We start from the raw sequence: 21,401 nt of genomic DNA on the forward strand, positions 1-21,401 counted from the left end.
ATAAGCTGTTTTGCTAATAGATCATGAAATTGTTTCCCTATGATCAAAGAAAAGTTATTTTAAAGAGAGCACCTCAGGCAATTCATCAGTGTTAGAACAGGAATTAAAATATTTTGAACAAGTTGGGATGAACTCTAAATTGAGCATTCCAGAGGCCCTGCAGGGTCAGACCCAGGCCTGGACTTTGTATGTGATGACACTCTTTCTTGGCCTTCTCACTCCCTGTCCTGATTCCCAACTCCTTTACTAGTTTCTCTTGGAAGATTGTCTTAATAAATCATCTGAATACAAAAAATAAAATAAAATAAAATATTTTGAACATTTTCAGCACTAAAGAAAGGTCAGCAGTCTCTTGTTTATGTTGCGTGCTTAAAGACAGTTCTCAACAAAATTAATCAAATATTTCTTTTAACAGTCACAGCTTGAAACTCAGAGGAGATTTGATATTGCAAGTATTATTTAAATGTCAGTTTAAAATATACTATGCCTACTGACAAGGGGCTCATATCCAATGGTTTTATTTTAAAATAAATAAATATGGCAATAACTACTCGGTTAGACCTGTACATTTCATTACATTCTGGATATGAAACAGCTTAGTGTCAACAGATAATTCAAGTCTAAGCAAATGTCTTACTAAAAATAACTGACTTGCAGTATTTTTTTTTCTTTTTATCTCTATAAGAAAAAATCCAATAACATAAATTCAGTCCCTTGGTGTGTTATTACACAGTATTTTAAAAATAAAGTCCCTGTACATTCTGTTTTCCAGGGTGAGAGTGGGTGAGACATCAAAGAAAACAAAACGACTTGAATCTCTCTTGGGTTAGAATTTGTTAACCTCTTTGGTAAGTAAAAAAGAAAGCCAAACTCTGTCTTCTGAATTTCTTAATAGTGAATAAAGTAATCTGAACCAAACCTCCTGTTGAAATTCAATAAGAAGGATAAAATACATCTTAAAAACCTTAAAATATCATCTTAAAAACCTCAAATAGGTAGTAAGGAATTACCAGGACACTTTATCCATGAGAGAATCAGAACATAGCCTAGTAAAACAGAAAATTCTCTCCTGAGAGAATCTGATATTATTGGCAAATTTTAACGTTATTTTGATGGCTCTGTGAAATAAGAGCCAACTCAAAGTCCAGAGCACTGGGAGTCTGGAAGAAGACTTATTCTCACAATAAATTGGAACCTGAAAGGCCTTGCCCCTCACTATAAAGGTGAGAAAGACATGATTCACCTGTTTTGGGAGGTGCCGTGGAGGCTGTGGCTCTAGGGTGCTTCATCAGCTTCTGGAGGAAATTTGCCTGTGGTTGTCCCTGATGAGCAGTCCCCCCTATGGCCTGGCAAGAACAAATATAAATCCTTATTGCATGAAATTGTTAAATGCTAATTTTTCTCCAAGTGGACTTGCCAGCAAAGATAAGATACAGTATAACAGAAAAAGCTAAAATGAGAAATAAATTAATGAGCCAATAAATAATAGTGGGCAAATATGCAGACACATAAGATATATAAATATATGCTAGACCATGAAATTTATGTCTTTTGTGTTTAAATAATAAAAGTGATAAAGTCAAAGACCTTAGTAGAAAATGTGAAGCTATAAAAGATGACAATAATTTGAAAAGAAACAAACTATCCAGGAATAAAGAACATTGAAAATTATGGAGTGATAGACATGCCAGATTGATTTTATGATTCCTCTCCTTCTCTGTGTGTTTAAACATTTCTATAATAACTATTCAAAAATGATAAAAACTCTCCATGCATGCAGTTAATAGCAAACTGGACACAGCTGAAGAGAAATTTAATGAGTTGGAAATTATTCAAGGTGCAACCTAAAACATTAAAAAGAGAAAATACAGAATGAAATTAAAAGACAGAGAAAAGGTTTAACATATTTTTAATAAGAAATACAGAAAAGAACAAGGAAAGAATTGAAATAGAAGCAATAAAAAAAGAGACCATGGGTAAAAATTGTAGACCAATTCACAGTGCAAGGAGCCCAATGGATTTCAAGCAGAGTAAATAAAACTAAATCTACATTATAATAAATTGCAAAAAATCAAAGATAAGGATAAAATTTTAAAATAACTTCAGAAAAAAGGACATTACATTCCAAGGAACAGAGGAACTGTCAACTTTTAGTATCTAGAGGGCATTATATCACTAAAGCACTGGAAAAAAACTCATGATTTATAGTCTATATAGAGAAAATATCTGTCACAATGAAGCTAACATAAAGGGATTTTCATGCAAACAAAATAAAAAAAATTTGACACCAACCCAGATCAATACCTACAATCTCTGTGGTCTTCCTTAATGATAGGCAATACACAGAATGAATACAAGAAAGCAAATAGAACACAGAATTTTTTTAAAAGATGGTCATTATTTCAAAAAAGTAAATGAAATCAATGCAAAATTATCGATATAATGGGAGTTGGAATGTGTAATATTCTAACAATCGTATTCTAACTGCCTTCTAAATATGACACCATATGAAACTGAGGTGTTGTGGAATCAAATACAATGCTGAAATAAAAATAAAAAAGACATCACTCTGTTCTGTTTCTTAAAATTTGGGTGGTTACTTTAAGTTGGAGGATGCTTTTGGAGTACTCTTAGAATTTATGGTAGAGATACTAGTGCAAATCCATTAAAACAATTTAAAAGGGAAATCAAGCAAAAGTCAGTATGTTTAGGAGGGAGCTGTACTTAAGGAATGGGATCCAGTTCCAGACCTTCTGTTCTGCAGATGTTTGCTTCTGTTAAGTTCTATAATCACTCAATTTGCCTTTACCTATTAAGAGGGCTATGTAATGAATTCCTGCATTTCCACTTTATTAGAATATTTATCCTTAAATTTGTGCAATTCCCTATATGCTTACATGGCTGAATCGCAACTTAAAGGAAGAGAATACAAATGATCCATGGTACTAGCATAATAAACCAGACCTCCCTCTCTCTTTTTAATTTGTTCATGGGAAGTCCCATATGTAATAAGAATCTGAGAATTCGCTTTAATAGACTATTTCTAGGTAGGATCACCAAGGACAGCTTCTTCATCAAGGGCTTGGGTGACAATGGCAAGATGGATCATGTAGAAGATGCTTTCCCATATACAACCACTTGTCATAGATGTACTTATTCTAATGATTCATGAAAGCAAGAGATTAAGTGGAGAGAGATTGCAAAAATGTTGTCATGGAGGATAGTAGGCTTTTAATAGGGTGGATATCTGAATTACAAAATTGGAACATGTTAAAAATGAAAGAAGAAGCTGTTATTAATTATCCTAGGACAACAGGTGTAAACCAGTACCATCCATGGCAAAAGAGTACATATGGTCACTTTATTTATAACTTAAAAAATCATCTATGAAAAATAATTAGTGAAGTAGGACCAAATACTGACTGCCTCTCCCGATCCATGTTCAATCAGTGAGAAGGTATAAAGTGAATTCTAGAGTCAATCAGCCTGAGTTCAATTCCTAGGCCAGTATACTTCTGAGGCATTTAACTTTTCTATTTGCTAATTATCTCATCTATAAAATGTGGAGATGATAATAGAACTTATACCACTGAGTTGTTATAAAGCCTAAATGAGTATTGGGGTTTGACACTGCATTAGTCAACCTTTCCTGTAGTGATAAAGGGCACTCAAATCTCAGTGACAACAACAAACACGTATTTCTTGCTCACACTATGTGAATATTGTGGGCTGGTTGGGCCCCAGGAGGCTGTGACTCAACCCAACTTGACTCAGCATTACGTATCTTTTTATCCCAGTGCCAGTATGAAAGAGCAATGTTCTTATGGGTGAGGGCAGAATCACAAAAAGGAAAGAGATAAACTATGCAAATGCATTTAAAACTCCTTACTAGGCAAGGTATATTATCTGCCCCCACACATTACATTGCCCAAAGCAAAAAAAATAAGACCCTAATCAAGGGAATGGTGACATGTACTCTACTGACAGGGAAACTGGGTAAGTGCTGTGAGTGACTCTGAGCAAATCATAACATCTATTTCAGAAACTTAAAGCAATCCAGCACATAGCAATGTTAGGTGTTTTTATTAATAATCAACATACATATAATGATTCTTGAGTTCCTATTATGTGGACAGTATTATTTTATGTCTTGAAATAATTATATTAATGAATATGACATCACATTGGTGATTCTACTCAAATAAGAGAAACAATAAGAACATAAACAGGTAATGTTAAATATTTATAGCTATTTTGGTTAATGTCCAGAGGTATAACTGTGCCAGATTGTGAGGACCAACTGCATGGATTTCTTCCCAAAACAGCATTCAATAATGGCACCTTGATAGTTTGGAATGAGCATGAGGGGAGCTCTACCACATGGAAATAAGCCAATGCTATGAATCCAATATATGTATGTGTGTATAGATAGATAGATAGATAGATAGGGTGTGGAATAACTGGTTTTCAAACATTTTTGAGTAAGGTTTGAAAGTATAACCCCTGGAGCAGACGAAAAGATGCAAACCTACTTTAAACCTCAATAAATGTCATTTGGGAAGAAAAAAAAATTAAGATAAAGAGAGGTTCTAACAACCTAAATGCACACACATACACACACACAGCAAAATGGGAATAAAGATTACTTGTAAAAACGAACTAACACACATGAGTAAGCCACAGGTCACATAACATACAATTTCCCTGTCCATTCCCTTTTTGACATGGCCCGAAGGTCCAAGGTGATGATAGGAGCAAGGCAAGCTGGTTAACCAGCAGGCAACACATACTACTTTGATCCTAGAAAAAGGACATTCCCAGGGTGTAGCAGAATAAACTCATCTCTGAAAAGTTATTTGTGATGACTTTTAGGCAGTGGGGCTGATGGGTGAAACATATAAACCACAACGACTTGTTCAAATTTTATTTTAAGTGCATGGAAAGTCATCAGAGTTTTTAAAGTAAAGTTACAATATTTATGTTTTAAAAGGAAGCCTCTGATTTATGTCCCATGGATAATGGTCTGGAGGCTCTCAAGAGTAGGAATGGTGAGGTCACAAAGTGGGTACTCACTGGGGGAGCTGAAGGATGTGAGATGTTCTGCGGAATAGTTTCAGTTTGGAGAGAAATATCACCAGTGAATGGGTAGTGGGGCATATAAAAAGGTGTGAACAGGTCCTTTCAGAGAGCACCTAAATATTTGTGATATTATGATATAATAATAAGCATATATTTGGTCTTCATTACAGGTTCCTGAACCAGAGTTCTCCAAATTCTTGTTATTTCCCGAGTAATAAGACTAATAGAGAAATCTTCAGCTACAGTGTTTGATCTTGGTTCACAAGAACTCCTTAAACACTTGTAATCTCCAGAGTGATAAGAATTTTTATGTGTAATAATGAGACAATTAGTGGTTCAAAGCCTTTAGTTGGCCTCAGGATGGGGAATAGTCACCAGAAAGACCAAGTGTGATAGAAGGTTGAAACTTTCAACCCACCTTCCACCCTCTGAGGGTTGGGGGAGGGCTGAGAGAAGCCTGGAGATGAGTTAATCATTAAAGAATGGTATGCTCATAATGGATTAACCATAAAAACTCTAAGTGATGAAGCTTGGGAACTTTCCAGATATGTGATCATTTTGGGGTGATGGAAGGGTCAGATTTTCCAGGGAAATGTAGAGTTTCCATACCCCTTTCCATGAACCTTGCCTTTTGCATCTCTCCCATTTAGCTAATTCTGCATTATATTCCTTATAATAATCCAATAATAGTAAGAATTTTTATGAATTTTTGAGTTATTCTAGCAAATGATTGAACTCCAGAAGGGGTGCATGAAAACCCTTATTTGTAGCCAATTAATGAGAAGTACAGGAACCCTAGGATTTTAGTTGGCATCTGAGTTGAGAGCAGTTTTATGAGACTAAACCCTTCCCTTGTGTAATTTGATGCTAATTCCAGATGGAGAGTGTCAATTGTTTCAGAGACTCAGCTGATGTGAAGGAAAAACAAATATTTGGTGTCAGAATGGTTCTAAGAACAGAAGCAGATCATAGTAGCAAAAACCCTAGGAGGAGTATTTTGTAGGGAAAATTTGATATTTTTGTAAGCCTCAATTTAAAGTGACATTAGTCACCTAGGTGACAGAGGCTCAACTATAGTTACCAGGATGCAGATAGTTCCCTGAGGAAGTCCATGCAGCCAATAAGCAGCAGGACCCAGTGTATACAGTCTGCCAAACACTTGCAAGTTTGCCAGATAGTTCTCTGTTGCATTTTACCAGCAGCTATGGGAGATTTAACCATAAAGGGGAATGTAAAGATCAGCATGGTGGTTAATTTTATGCATCAATATGGTCGGACCATAATGCCCTGATATTTGGTCAAAATTTTTCTGAATGTTTCTGTGAGGATATTTTTGTATGAGATTTACAATGAAATCAGTGGTCTTCAATTAGAGCAGATTGCTCTCCATAATGCAGGGGGCCTCATCCAATCAGCTGAAGGCCTGAATAGGAGAGTATGTTGACTTCCCCAGATCAAGAGGAGAGTCTGAGATCTGCTAGTTTGAGTCTGTTGTTCTCACATATCAGATTTTTAACTCACCAAGACTCCACAGTTGCCTCATGAGTTAATGCCTTAAGTTAAATTTCATTATCTTGCTCTGTCTGTCTCTCTGTCTCTCTTTGTCTCTGTCTCTCACTCTGTCTCTCTCTCTCTCTCTCTCTCTCTCACACACACACACACACACACACAGTTTCTTCTGCTTCTCTGGAGAACACTGGTGTAGGGGAAGGAAAAAGTATCAGGCTTTTCTGCCCTCCCGCCATTAGGATAGATGAGGGAACCCTGTGGTCCTGAGCGCATGCCTGATGGAGGGCACCTGGAGTGGGAACACCTGGGCTGAGAGACTGCATTTACAAGGGCGGCATCACCGGGACGCCAGCAGAAGCCAAGAACAAATGGAAACCAAGAAGCAGAAAAGCAGGAGAGCAAAGAAGCAGAAGAACCACGAGAACAAGGCCACCAGAGAACACCAGAGAGCCCAGCTAGAGTGAGGACTTGCTGGGGGCTAGGAGGCCTGCCAGCCTCCCGGCCCCCTAGCACCCCTGTCTGCTGTGTACCTGGTAAATCCCAATAAAAACCTGCAAACACCACCGAGGGCTCCAGGACTGCTCCTTTACGGGTTCTGCTAGATCAGAAACCGGCACTGTGTCCATTCCTGCCCTTACAACTGGATAATATAAACAGTAACAACACAAATCACCTATATTAGCTAGAAAGAGAGACTCTTGCCTTAAATGCAGAGCACAGAAGGAATTTATGGAAAGGATCTTTCTGAAACAAATGTAACTAATAACAAGCCATTGTAGTTTTTACAATGTCATATACACTGTAGACACTTGCTTCATCTCCCTTTTGTTCATTTCATCTTTAAAGCTACTGCATCTGGGGATTAGGGAAAATATATTCTCTTTCACATGAGAGAATTGAGGAACAGTGCATAGATATCTTTTAGAAACTGTCATTATTATTATTTTTTACTGAATTTACTTTTAGAAATTTAGATTTGCTGTGAAAATTTATATCATGTAACTTGCTGGACCTGGTAAATCTTGAGATTAGCCCTTAATCATTTTTTCCTCCACATATGGATAATAATTTTATTTAAGGTTTATAAATAAGTATTGAAGTTAGTAGTGACATGCAGTTGATTTCAGCCAAGTGGAAAGCATATCTCTGAGTGATATTTTTATTTCTTGGGAAATAAATACATGTGCATCCAAGTTATAAGTGTGGGTGAGACTGTGCTGTCGGGTGAAGCACACTGTAGATGATATGGCCTGACCTAGTTTCTTAAACCTCCAGATTTGGTGTGTGAAGACACAGACTTCAGAAATCATGTAAGTAAGAAATATCTCCTTCAGTATATTAGGGCACCATTATTCCACATCCACGTTTTTTAATTTTACGAAATTAAAAACTAGTAAAACAGTTCATTCTCTCTAAATGTTAGTCAATCAATAGATACTGGTGGATTCCCATTGTGGTTTTAATATGAATAATATGTATTTATTTCCCATTCATCCATTTTCCCTGGTGAAGTGTCCGTTCAAATCTTTTGTGAAGAAATGATGCTCAGATCTGTTTACTGCTCATTTGTCTTCTTATCAGATGTAAGTTTTTTATACTGTCTATAAGATCTAATCAAATATTGCTTTTTTACAAATATTTTCAAGTCTTTGACTTTATGTTCTTTTAACAGTGTTTTTGAAGAGACATTTGTAATGTATGCACCCCGAGTTATCAATTACTTATGTAATAGCCTCCACATCTGGTATTGTGTATAAGAAATCGTTGTTTAACCCCAGATTACAGAGATGTTTCTTCATACCAAGGGTTGGTGAAAATATAAAAGAAATATTGACAGAACTCCTATCCACTCCTTGTGGAATATGAAATGCTGCAATCTCTTTGTCGAACAGGTAGGAGTTTTAAAAAACGTTTACATATTCTTAAGATATGATTCAACCATTTCACTCCCAAGTATTTACTCAAAAGAGAAGAAAGCATGTGGTCCTTTGGATCTAGATGCTCACAGCAGCTTTGTTTTTAAGGACCCAAACTTGGAAACAATCCTGATGTCTATTAGGAGGTGAACAAGTATAGAAATGGCTCTAAGCAATAAAAATAAATGAGTTACTGATATATGCAGCATGAATGAATCTCAATATAATTAAGCTGAGGAAGAAAACTGAGCCCATTTGCCATTCTACCCTGCCAAAAAAATGATTTCTTGAATTGAATTTCAAAACTCTAGAAAATGCAAACTAATCTATATTGCCCTTGCAGATCGTTGATCCCTTGGGGAGGGTAGGTTGATGGGGGGTGAAATTACTAAGAGACACTGAATGTGGGGGTATGTTCACTGCCTTGATTGTGATGGGGGTTTCATCAGAGTATGCGTAGGTTGAAGGTATCAAGTTGTCCATTTAGATCTATGCAATTCATTTAATAACACAGTCAAAAAGTATAACAGGGTATTTTTGCTTATGCTTTGGCTGCAGAAAGCTGTTGCTAAGGTACAGGGCAGAACCTTCTCCCAACTCTTCTCTCTTGCTGACAAAGGTCACACAAGAGGGACAGAAAGTGCTATTACTCTCAGAGCACTCGTGTGTGGGGAGGGTGGAAGTGCAAGCCATTTGCCCATGAGAGAGGGCAAAAAAACCTCTTGGACACAGAATATAAAACTTAAAGAGGTTTAGGAGACTTTCTCCTCACACACAGCAGCCAGGTAGACTTCATTGAAAGAAGTGAGAGGGTGAAGACACTAGGACAGCATATACTGAGACCCAGGCTCACCAGGGGAGCATAAGGCTTAGGTTAGAACAGGAGTAACCTTCTGACAAAGACGTAAATATGGAAACTCACTTCATTGACATTGCTCAGAAAGACTTATCCCTTACATGTGCCGCACCTATGTGACATATCAACTATGAGCCATCGTGGACTGTCAAGCATTGACAAAGTAGAAACCAGCAGGCTGTTGTTTTCTAGTGGTGACACATGGCAGTCATGTTCTTGTGTAGAGGAAAATGGCGTCCATATCTGGCCATGCCCATCCCTTCCTCCTGCCTCCAACAAAAAGCCTTTTCTATCAGATGATAGTGATTCAAACTCTATACCCAAAAGTCCACCTTTCCTAGGTAGAGGCAAGAAAGTTTAAGCTTTCATCTATTTGAAATGTTAGAGTAAATAAGCACATTACTTTTTCTTCTAAATGGGTTTTTTAGGAAAGGAATTATTATTATTAGTTTTGCCTGTTGATAATTTTTAAAACTAGTGATCAGTTGCTCGATGTTCACTTTTATTTTTTATGAAAAGAAAAGACATTTCTGCATCATGAGTTATCTTGAATAGATGCAATTGGTTTGGAAAATTCTCTACAATGAAACACTAATGGGCTGCTTAATGCAGATTTAAAATAATATGTCCACCCTTACTGTTTATGGGAAGACATTTCTGAAGATTTTCCTTCAGAAGAATTTTTAAAGCACTGCAGAATCATTGCTCAATTTAGGTCTGCTTTCAATTGTTCCCTTAGGATTGAAGTATAATAAACTCATCAGTATTGCTTTTTTTCTTCTCTTTCACCACACTTTGCTTTGGAATATTTTAGCCACTTTTTTTTCTAAAGGAACATCAACTTAAGGAACATTTTAGTTAGAGATATTGTAATAGTACTTCCTTTTTTTTTTCTTCTGTAGAGAAACTGTATGACAAGAGTTAAATGATAACCACCAGCACATTCACTTGACAAAATATTTAATATTAGTTAAAGTAAACAAGGAAAACTAAAATAATGGTAGTTATTTAAAGCCCAGCCTGCACGATGCCTGTTAACACACAGCAACCACATTCAGTGAGTAAGAATCCATCATCATGGCAAACCCATGATGTCCATGTCTCAGAAGTGGACATCCCCCACAGCCAGTTTAGTTACATGGGCCAGAGCAAGGCTTTTTTTTGGGAATCAGATAGAAAACAGTTCAGCTTTATCATTTGCAACTGGGTAATTTCAGGCCAATAATAGTAAGGACAGCAACAAAAAGCTGACAATGGTCCTCCATGATGGCACAAGGGTCAAAGTTTCAGTGCTATGAAGCTATTGCCAGCCACTGCTGTGTGAGTTCAATCCCTGACCAGTGAGCTGACCCACATGGCGCAGCAAACTCTCCTGTCTCCCCACTGCTCCCCTCAGCAGTGCATTTCAGTAGATTTCTCCTGTCCTGCTCCCCACTCTGTCTCTGGTGAATTTTATCACCCCCTGCACCTCTGGCCTACACCCCAATTCTTGTATGCATAAATAAAAATAAATATTAAAAAAAGCTAACATTTGTTGTACACCTATATGCACCTACCTTTATAATCAACAAACTATATGCATTCTTCTACTCTGCACTATGGCATTATATAATCTCCCTTCTGGATATGGAAACTTGCAGGGACTAGCCCATGGGTCGCTGAGTGGCATAATTAGCATTTTCTCTGATGACTTTATGAAAGTACAGTGACTCCCAGACATCTCCCAGGCAGAAGCTCTGTGACCCGGCTCAGTAGGAAGAGCTGTGCTTAAGGGACAAGAAGGACTCTGAAGGTGAAGCCAAAGATCAGCCAGGCAAGCAGTGAAGCAATTTCTTCATGTCCCTTTCAGGGCATGGTTCTAGTTTTAAAGCCAAGTTTTCCACCAGCAATCCTTCCTTCCCAGTCATATAAAAGCTGATCCCCAACATGGTGGGGATGGGATATAAGCCTGCTGACCAGTAGGGAAGTTGTCCCTGCTCAGAGAAGGAAGCCAGGTGGCTTCTGACTCCCCACTGCACAAGAGATGGACCCACTGGGCCAGAAATCTTCCTTTAGTATTTCAGTTCAATTATCTACATTTGATGTTCTTGAACTATAAAGGACACAGAATCATTAATTCAAAAGGGAACCTGCACCCCTATGTTTATAGCAGCACTGTTTACAATAGCTAAGCTTTGGAAACAACCCAAATGCCCAACAATAGATGACTGGATCAAGAAGATGTGGTACATATATACCATGGAATATTACTCAGCATTCAAAAAAGATAAACACATGCAGTTTGCAGCAACGTGGATGGAGCTAGACGGGATCATGCTCAGCAAAATAAGCCAGAAAGAAAAAGAAAAATACCTGATGGTCTCACTCACTCATAGCAGGAATCTAGAAGACCTAAATAAGGGACCAGGACAAAGACTAATTATAATAAAGTAAAAATCAAAATCAACAAGCAACTATAAACCAGAGACACACTAAGGAGGGGGAGAGATTAGGGTAAAAATAAGGGGGGTGGGAATTGTGTGGGGAATATAACCAAGATGAAAATGCATACATTATGCAAAAATTAAAAAATGATGTAAAAAATATATTAAATAAATAAATCAAATGAATGGAAATAGTCATCCATTCATTAAAATTCTACCAATGGAAAAAAATTAAATACATCTAACATCTATTAAAAAAATAGATAAGATTTGCTCCCCTGAATGTTATTTTGGATTCTTTGTGTGATGGGCAGCTGGGTGCAGACACACGGGAGGTAGGAGGTAGCGGACAGCTTCAGGTGGGAAATGGAGTTCATTATGTGTTCAAGTCCATAATCAGGAGACACTGAGTCCCCATCATGAGGGTCATGAGGGAAAGAACATGGGGAGGGGGGATGAGGAGGCAGAAAACAGGAGAGAGGGGAGCGCTTAGGCTATGACCTTTATGGGGCCTTCTCAGGGGAAGATAAAGGAGGGCAGGATAAATAATTTAGAATGAAATAATTAGATTAATTTCACAGGTTTTTAATTACTTCCAGATTCCTACATCAAGAAAAGCAGACCACACCAAGGAAGGAATTATGTTTAGAGAGGTGCCCACTGAGCCCTTAGGGGAATTAGTCATCCTTGAGGGGCCTAAAGTGGCTTGACACGCAAAGAGATGCCCCACTAGCAGAGGACACACTGCTAACTTAGTGGAACTTCCAGGGACATCAGCAGAAAATTGCCTTTTGTAATCCTCATTTACATTGGCAAGCCAGAGGTGGGGGCAAATTTAAAAAACAAAACAACTATATATTTAAACAGTTATGAAATTGAATTGTCAATGGTAGTGGAAAGCACGGTGACCCAAAAACGGGATGTGTAAATGCTAATCCGCAGAACCTGTGAATATTACTTTACTTGGCAAAGAATGCAATGAATCCTTAAACAAGGATTTTGAGAGGTCAGGCTTATTCTGGATTTTCCACAGGGACTGTAAATCCAGTGGCAGATGTCCCTGCGAAGTCTGGGAGAGGGAGATCCCACAACAAATGCAGGGAAGGGTGACGTGGAGAAGGAGGCTTAGTGGGAGCAACACAGCCTCAAGCTCAGGATTGTCATAAGCGTGTGTTGTTTAAGTCACCCTTGTTATAGCAGCAACAGGAAACAAACACACCTCCTAACTGTGCAGTGGCAGATTTGGAAAGACAAGCCAACCAGATCCACCCGGCTTCCAATGGTAACGCCACCACAAAACTAGCTAATGTTTCTCATCTAGGATATGGCATGAGAGTACGTACCTCATCGGGCAGTTGTAAAGATCAGGGAGCCCCCTAGTTCATGTTTAAAGAACATAATTTCGACATTCGTTTTTATTCTCCTCTTCTCAAGAAAATACTATGTCAACTATTTCAAAAGGTCCTTGTTTGGTACGTTCTTCCATTTCTAGTATGGGATGTGGACGTGTGTGTGTTGGAGCTGAGATGAAGCTTCTCGAACATTCTGGACAGCTGACTGCAGTCTAAGCTCTAGAAAATCAAGTGCAAGGAACAAGATGCGTTGGTCCTCCCCATGAACTCACCATCCTCCTGCCCCTTCGCTGCTCTATCTGAGAGGCTGGCATGCTGACCTACCTGAAGTCCTGCTCCGGGCCCGGAACCAGTGCTGACCTGGGGTAGTGGGGACATAAAACGCCTAGGACCTGGGACAGGACCTCTCCCCAGCTGCGCGGACATCCTCAGCTGTCCTACTCTGACTTCATTTTATTTACTTACTTTGTAATTCCACCACTAGATGCTTACTTAGCTTTCTGATGACCGCATTCGTGACTGGTATTCCAACCCCAGGTGTATTTCCTCCCTGTTTTCAGTGCATGCCCAGTGATCTGACTTCTCTGGGATTCAGTCCCAGAATGCTACTCCCTGAAGTTAAGGCCCAGCAGCCTTTGATGCTGACTGTTCATTTGCCTGATATTGTTGCCTAACAGAACCCAGCTAAATTCTCTGTCCCCCCAGATTGTCCATCCTCATTTTGTTGCTGACTGAGCCACTGTTATGGAACATGCAAAAATGTGAATTATTAGAATTGCATTAGGAGAAATAACATCATCTTCAGATGCAAGAAATCCTGAATAATTCAGAGAGAGCAATACTTATCAATTGCAAAGGGAACACAAACTCACTCCTAATTTGTAGCTTATTTAATCAACTTAGAATACTGGGAGTTTGGGTATGAGATATTTTGAGGGTAAGGAGAACTCCCTAGAAGGTTAAGTGTGGATGCGCTACTGCTGTGAGAATTTCCGGATAAGAGGTCAAACCATGATGCCTTAGGACTAGGGAAGCAAAGGCATGTGGGGGTGGGAGATCCACTAGTACAAGCGGGATCGAGAGAAAGTCAAACCTTTCTGTGTACAAATATCTTTTCAGTTTTCCTTTCTCACTCCCCTCTTTCTTAGTAGATGAGGTCATATTTGCTCACCATTTCCACTGGCAATCAGGAATGTCTGTGAAGAGGAACTTTTTGACAACATTGTCACACAGCAGGGCCTCCCTGGTGGTGCAGGCGGTTGAGTGCAGCGCTGTGAAGCTATCCGCAGCCTCTGCAGCGCTGGTTCAATCCCGGCCACCGGCGAGGGTCCCACATGGCGCGCAGACCTCTCCTGCCGCCCACTGCTCCCCTCAGCAGTGTATTTCCTCAGTCTGCCTGTTCTGTTCCCCGCTCTCTCTCTGGTGAATTCTCTTACCCTCCCGCGCATCTGGCCTGTACCCCAGTTCTTGTATAAATAAATAAATCTTTAAAAAAAAAAAAAACATTGTCACCCAGCAGTGGGAGAAGATGGGACCTCAAGGTCAGGGTGTCCATTCATCCATCGTTGCCCCAATACACTCTTCGTCTTAGTACATTTACTGATATTTCCCCGCTGGCTTTTTAAAGTGGATGTTTGATTGGTGCTAATCTAAAAACCACATGCATGTATATCTTTTTTTTTTAAAGATTTATTTATTTATACAAGCACTGGGTACAGTCAGAAGTCGGGAGGGTGAGAGAATTCACCAGAGCCAGAGTGGGGAGCAGAACAGGCAGACTGACTGAAGTACACTGCTAAGGGAAGCAGCGGGCATCACGGGAGAGGTCTGCGCGCCGTGTGGGACCCTCGCCTGGCGGATGGGGATTGAACCAGTGCTGCAGAGGCTGCAGGCAGCTTCGCAACCCAGCGCTCAACCGGTGCTCCACTGGGGAGGCCCACTAGCATGTGTATCTCACATGCCCTATACATCATCCCAAAACATGTGTGGTTGAACTCACGACTAATCCAAGACAGTTGGCTCCATCATAGTCTAAATCTACTGTAATGTTGATTACGACAAGGTCTGCATCCCACTGTTGGGACAAAAATCAATGTCCCATTGGCCTTTAGGGACCATTCCTAGCAAGTGTATTCCTTGCATAAGTGCTTCAGAATAAAGAGTAGGCTTTTTCTGAATCTTTTTCTTGTCAGGTTAAATTTTCCATTTCCTTCATCAATTGTCATCTGTTGTTTTCCCCTTTTCCATTTCTTATTATAGTGCAGAGAGCTCACAACCAGAAAATGTCCAGCTCCTCGATAAGAGTCCCTTCTAGTGTTCACAATAAAGGTGAATGAATATTCTTCACTTATGGTTGATTTGCTTTAAGTCAGAAACTATTATCTTTTTTGTTGTTGTTGCAATAACCTGCTTATTATTTTTTTAATATTTTATTTTTTATAATTCTTACATCATTTTTCATTTTTGCACAATGTATGCATTTTCATTTTGGTTATATTCCCCAAACCTGCCTGTTACTGATGGAGCTCATGGTCACCTGCTTTCTCTCCCATATCTCTGCTGCAGATTAGTGATGCCATAACTTCCTAATTAAATGTGAGACAGATCTCCAAATAAACTGAGATGCAGTTTTTTAAATCCATTCTCCTTCATTCTAAAACTGTGGGGTTGATTTCATTTTAAACATGAATGAAACACTTTTATCTCAATCATTGCTGAACTTAATTTTGTTAGAGTCAGTCTCTTATTTGTCTATCAATATTCTTTGAACTCATATCCTCAAAGGCTGTGGGTTTATGACCTTTGACAGTTTTATAACCCTTAGTGTCCTCCTAATAGGCTGTCTAGGAAAAATGGATATTCTGTTAAAGGGACTGAGAAGAAGAGGTGGGGGCCATGATTCCACATATCTGGAATATGCTGAGAGTTCATTGGATCCAGACTGATATTTTCCTGAAGGAATGAGCCGATTTTTCATGCCTGCTGCCTGAATAACTCCCTCTTTTTCAGTCTCTCTAGCAACCTGGCTTTGTGGTAAGCACACCAGAGCTCAGAAAAGCATGCAGATAATGCAGCTCAAACGCATCATGGTGTGTGCTTTGCTTTTGACCAGATACTTAGTGACTTCCATAACACCGATTTTAGAAACTCTTTTCGCTTTCAGTTAAGTTAGTGAGATTATTCTGACAATGTTATGTCATGAATCTCATTGTCTAGCTTTTACTTCACTTTCCTCAGGAGGACATGGAGATGGCATTATGTGACAGAATAAGGATTGGGAAAATTCCATATTTAAATTGCATCAATCTTCTGATGTGTCTTCCCCTTTAAATAAGCTTTTTTACTGGGTTTTTTGAGGGAGGCATACTATTGGTCTGATACTAAGCTATTGCAAAATCCAAACTGATAAGACATGATCTTACCTGGGGGAATTCATTTTCTGGCAATGAAGGTAGGCGTATAAGTAAACTATAGTATATAGAGACCATTTTAACTTCTATTAGGAATTACATCTTATAAGAAATGACTAGTTTTATTTTATAGAATCAAAAGTGGCTAGAACTGGAAGTTTTCAAGAGAATGTCTCCCTCCTCCATTACCATTAAATTTAATGACACAACCTCTTCCATTGAAAATACATCTCGCATCTAATATCCCTCAATTTCCAGGACATTGTTATATTAAAATTCATATCCTCATGCAAGAGTTTTTTTTCCTGGGTCTTCATGACACCAAAATTATGATGTAAAAAATACCATCCTTTTACTAATTTGGTTACATGAACTTAAAGAGTTCTATTGAAAAATATTTCAATTATTTTTTTAAGCTTCAGCTAAACGAGACAATGCAAACAAACCTAAATTTTTATTCAAAGTAGAGATGACTATCTGTGAAATTGGAAAATATGATTTGCCTTCCTGGATGGGATCCAGTCTCACATTCTGCTCTAACAAGGCAACTAAGAAATATTTTGCAAAAGATAATTATTGCTCTGCTGGAACCACAAAGCCATAAGAACTTTTACGTAAGAGCATTCACGTAATTGAAAATCATCATTCATATATTTAGGGAAGCTCTTTATAAATTGCCACAGTTATCTCATTTAGAAGGTTATAACAAGGAATTTTTATTGGACAAATAATATTCTCTTTGGAGGCAACTGTAGCTTATTTCCTTTGACCCATTTACATGGACGTTGAAAATCACACATGAAAAGTGAAGATAGTGAGTCATCTCTCGATTCTTCCTTTCCACTGTATCCTTTAACCATGGAAGCGACTCCTGAGGCTAGTGCTCTTCTACTCACTTACTACTACTACCACTTCTGCTATTGATGAGGACAATAATCATAGCTAATACTTTGACTATTTCACCTTCACAATAACTGCATGGACTAGATGCTACCAAACAATCCATATTTTAGTTGTGAAAATGGAGTCAGAGAGAGGTAACCTACAGCAAAGGAGATACCAGTTACTATCACCTAGCAACATAGCATTTATAGTATTCTAAAATAATGAATATTTTCATAAATATTTATGTGGATATATGAATATGTGTGTAGACAGGCACATGTAGCCATATGTGTAACCAGACATAGAGATATTGTAAGAATCCATTTCATGAAGATAAATATATAAAACATCATCATAATACACTGAATAATTGTGATGAAAAATTTACTATGTGAAAAACTTTTATTGTTTCTCTAGCAATAATAAGAATTCCCTTGAGGGTAGGGGATGCATCTTTCTTAAGACTCCATTACATAATTTGATTCTTGGGAACTTAATATCAATCCATAAATATTCATTGAGTGTTGAATCGCATCATAGAGAATATTTTTTGTTTGTATTTGTTCATGTATCATAATTATCATTGTGTTTCCTAAAATATGTCATAGATTACAGAGAATAATTAGCAGGTGCACACCAAAGAGAATGTTCATTTTGAGAGTTGGAAAGTAGAAAAATAATCTGAAGTTCTCTAAAAAGGGTGTATAATACTATGATTTTATGAATGAAAATGATGTTATAAACTCTCCATAAGTAACTAAAAGATACACAGCTGACCATTATCTATTTTACTCAGTGTCAACTGAACAGTAACTAACAAGTCAAAAAGGACACAGTTCTAATAGTGAATAGTTACAAATTTAGTTTAGTTTTTAGTCTTCCTTCTCTAACCTATATAAAACCTGGGAAGATGTAATTCTCTCATAACAAAGAACACAAGAAATTACAAGGGCAATAACTTAATCACATATAAAGTGGGAAATAAATCTATACTAAACTCATACCATTTGGGGACTTTCATCAGCAACTGTAGTGCTAAAAGTTTTGGAGCAAAATCATCTGTCTGTTGGCCTTGCTGGGACTTCAGCCAAAGCAAAGTTCCTGACAACTGAGTTTGGCTAGTTGAAGAGTAAATACATCTTTTCTATGAAAAATTTAGCCAATCATGTTAATTCTCATTTTTGTTAACTGTTTAGATCACAAGATAGGCCTTCCTTTGTAAGAGATTTAGAACAATATACTAGTGCTAGTACTAATAGATAAGCCTCCCCAAGATGTTCAAAATAGGGTGTCCCAAGACCTTTTCTGGATTATTTTAGCTGAGATCAGTCAGTCCCTCAGGCTCCCTTTTTGTGGCTGCTTTTGGAGGGAACACTTTGAAAAAGAAAATGATTTTGTATACCATTTTCGGATCAAGAAAACACTTTCAAGATATGAATATTTGGATGAGAAGAGTGAACATTGGGAGTCTTACCCAGAGAGAAGGCAATTTATATGGCAGGGAAAATACTTGATCTTCATCATGAATCACCATCTCCTCCTCATGTGAGTCCCCCTTTTCTCTCCATGATACTCCAGTCTGCACCCCATTCCTGAGCTCAATATATAACCCCAATTTTTCCCTCACTGGCCTTGGAGTCATTTCTATTTACATTTCTCATAGGTGCAGAATTCAGTGGGCTTTTTTCTTCCTGCTAATCTGTCTGTTGTCCATTTGATTATTCAAGCAGTCAGGGAAGAACGCAAGGGAATAGGGAGAGATTTCCTCTCCTCCCAACTGCAGTCATTACAATATAAACAGTTCAAAATTCATGTAAAAATACAGATAATAGATTTAATACAGATGCAAATTACAGGCTTACTTAGATAAAGTAACTAGAAATCTCTGCTGTTGATCTAATTTTCTCAATACTATTTGATAAAGGGTCAAAGGAGTTGACCACGAAGCAGCATGCTCTTTACAGATCACTGTAGACTCCTTAAGAAAAAGTATTAACATTGATCACAAAAAATATGCAATTATTTTGGTGTAAGGTCCAAAAATGCAGACTGCTAAACAGGACTACTGGAAGAATAGACTAAAGAAACAAACAGAAAGAAGACCAATATATATTACTCCTTGGAAATATCAGACATTGCTTCTTTCTTGCTACTTTTGGAGGTAAGACTTTAGGAGAGAAAATCATTTTGTATATCCTTTTCGAGACAAGAAAACATTTTCAAGATATGAATATTTGGATGTGAGGTGTAGCAGGACATGAGGTATCCAGATGAACATTTCTTCACTGCAGCAAATGGTGCCAGCTGCTTGAGCCTACCAGCTAATTAAAAGCTTAATAACTGCCTTAATGTGATGTTACAGCCTACGTTTCTAAGATGAGACATCTAGTAGTAATAATTAGTTTGAAGACTTTTATTGACAGCTAAAATTGATTTCATGCTCTTTGGTGCATCCTGTATTAACTGTCATACCTGAATTATCTAATTGATTTTTTTTCACCAATGTTATGAAATAAATACTATGATTATTTCCTTTTTGTCACTGGGAAAAAAAAAAAAAACAACATCTGACTTTAGCGAGGTTCAGTAACTTGTCACTATCGAGGACACATTCCTCACAAGTGATGGAATAGAGACTCAAATACTGCTCCCTGACTACAACCTCTACTCTCTTAACTACAATTGTATATTGGTATAGATCATAGGTACTTTAGTTTGCAACCTTGCTAATAGGTAAACATAAAGACAAGTGCCAGGGCGCCTCACCCCCACGCAGTGGGATGAGTGATAGGGACAAAGGAAACTGTTCAACAAGATCAGTGCCTGCTGTTGGACATCAGAAGACCCCATGAGGACACTTCTGAACACTCACCCCTAAGAAATCTAAAGGCAAGAAGCGGCTTCCAATGGTGCCAAGGCATAGACTGCAGAGACTCAGGGTTCTCAAGGTTAGATGTACATGACGGAGATTGGGCATTTGAAGGAGACTGTGACCAAAAGTTCTTCCTGATCAGAAAGCACCACTCGCAAGTGAGAAATGCCTCTCCCTATAACTGTCCTTTTCTTATCTAAATTTGCTCTACTCGGAAAGTCTCAAATGCATGGATAAAAGAAAGTCTCAAATGCATGGATAAGCAGCTGGAATGGAGAGAGAAGGAGTGGGAGGAACGGACTACTGGTCAGGAAGAGAGCAGAGCTGGCATCGGCACCCTGGGGGCCTGATCAGACAGAAGCTGATAAGCAGAGGGTTAGCTCTACATGAAATTCAGTATTTCAATTATTGCTATAGAATGAATCTTGTGTTCCACCCAAATTCTATGCTGAAATGTAGTGGCAGGAAGGCCACAGAGCAGGAGATCTATGATTCGAGAAGGCCAGGTAAAGGGCAGTCCTGGAGCCCTTGATGGCTTTCTCAGGCTTTTATTGAGCCTTTACATGTAGTGCAGCAACCAGGTACACAGCAGGAAGGGGTGCCAGGGGGCCAGAAAGCCAGTAGGCCTCCAGGGCCTGGGCAAGTCTTCACTCTGGGCTCTCTGGCCTTCTCTCTCCTCTTCTCTCTCTCCTGCCTCTGCTTCTCTTGGGGAATATATCAATACTGCAGCCCTGGCCCACAGAAGTAAACAATACAACCAAGTATAGCAATGTAACAAAATGCAAGTGCCTGCCATCAGGCAAGCAATGCTACTGGCAGGAGGGCAGAAAAGCCTGAAAATCATTTACCCTACATGAAACCTACTAGAAGGTGGGCCTTTGGGTGGTGACGAGTGATGAAAGTGGAGCTCTCATGCAATGCAGAGGATTCTTGTCCTTATGAAAAAAAAGGCCACAGACAACTCCTTCATGGCCCCTGACATGTGAGGGTGAGAAGACCATCAAAAGATCAGAAAGTCAGTCTTCAAAATATACCAGATCTGCTGCTTGCTGGTGGGTTTCTCATCTTCCAGAACTGAAAAGAATAAGTTGCTTCAGTT

Source organism: Talpa europaea (assembly GCF_964194135.1).
Source record: "Talpa europaea genome assembly, chromosome: 1".
Lineage (NCBI taxonomy): Eukaryota > Metazoa > Chordata > Mammalia > Eulipotyphla > Talpidae > Talpa > Talpa europaea.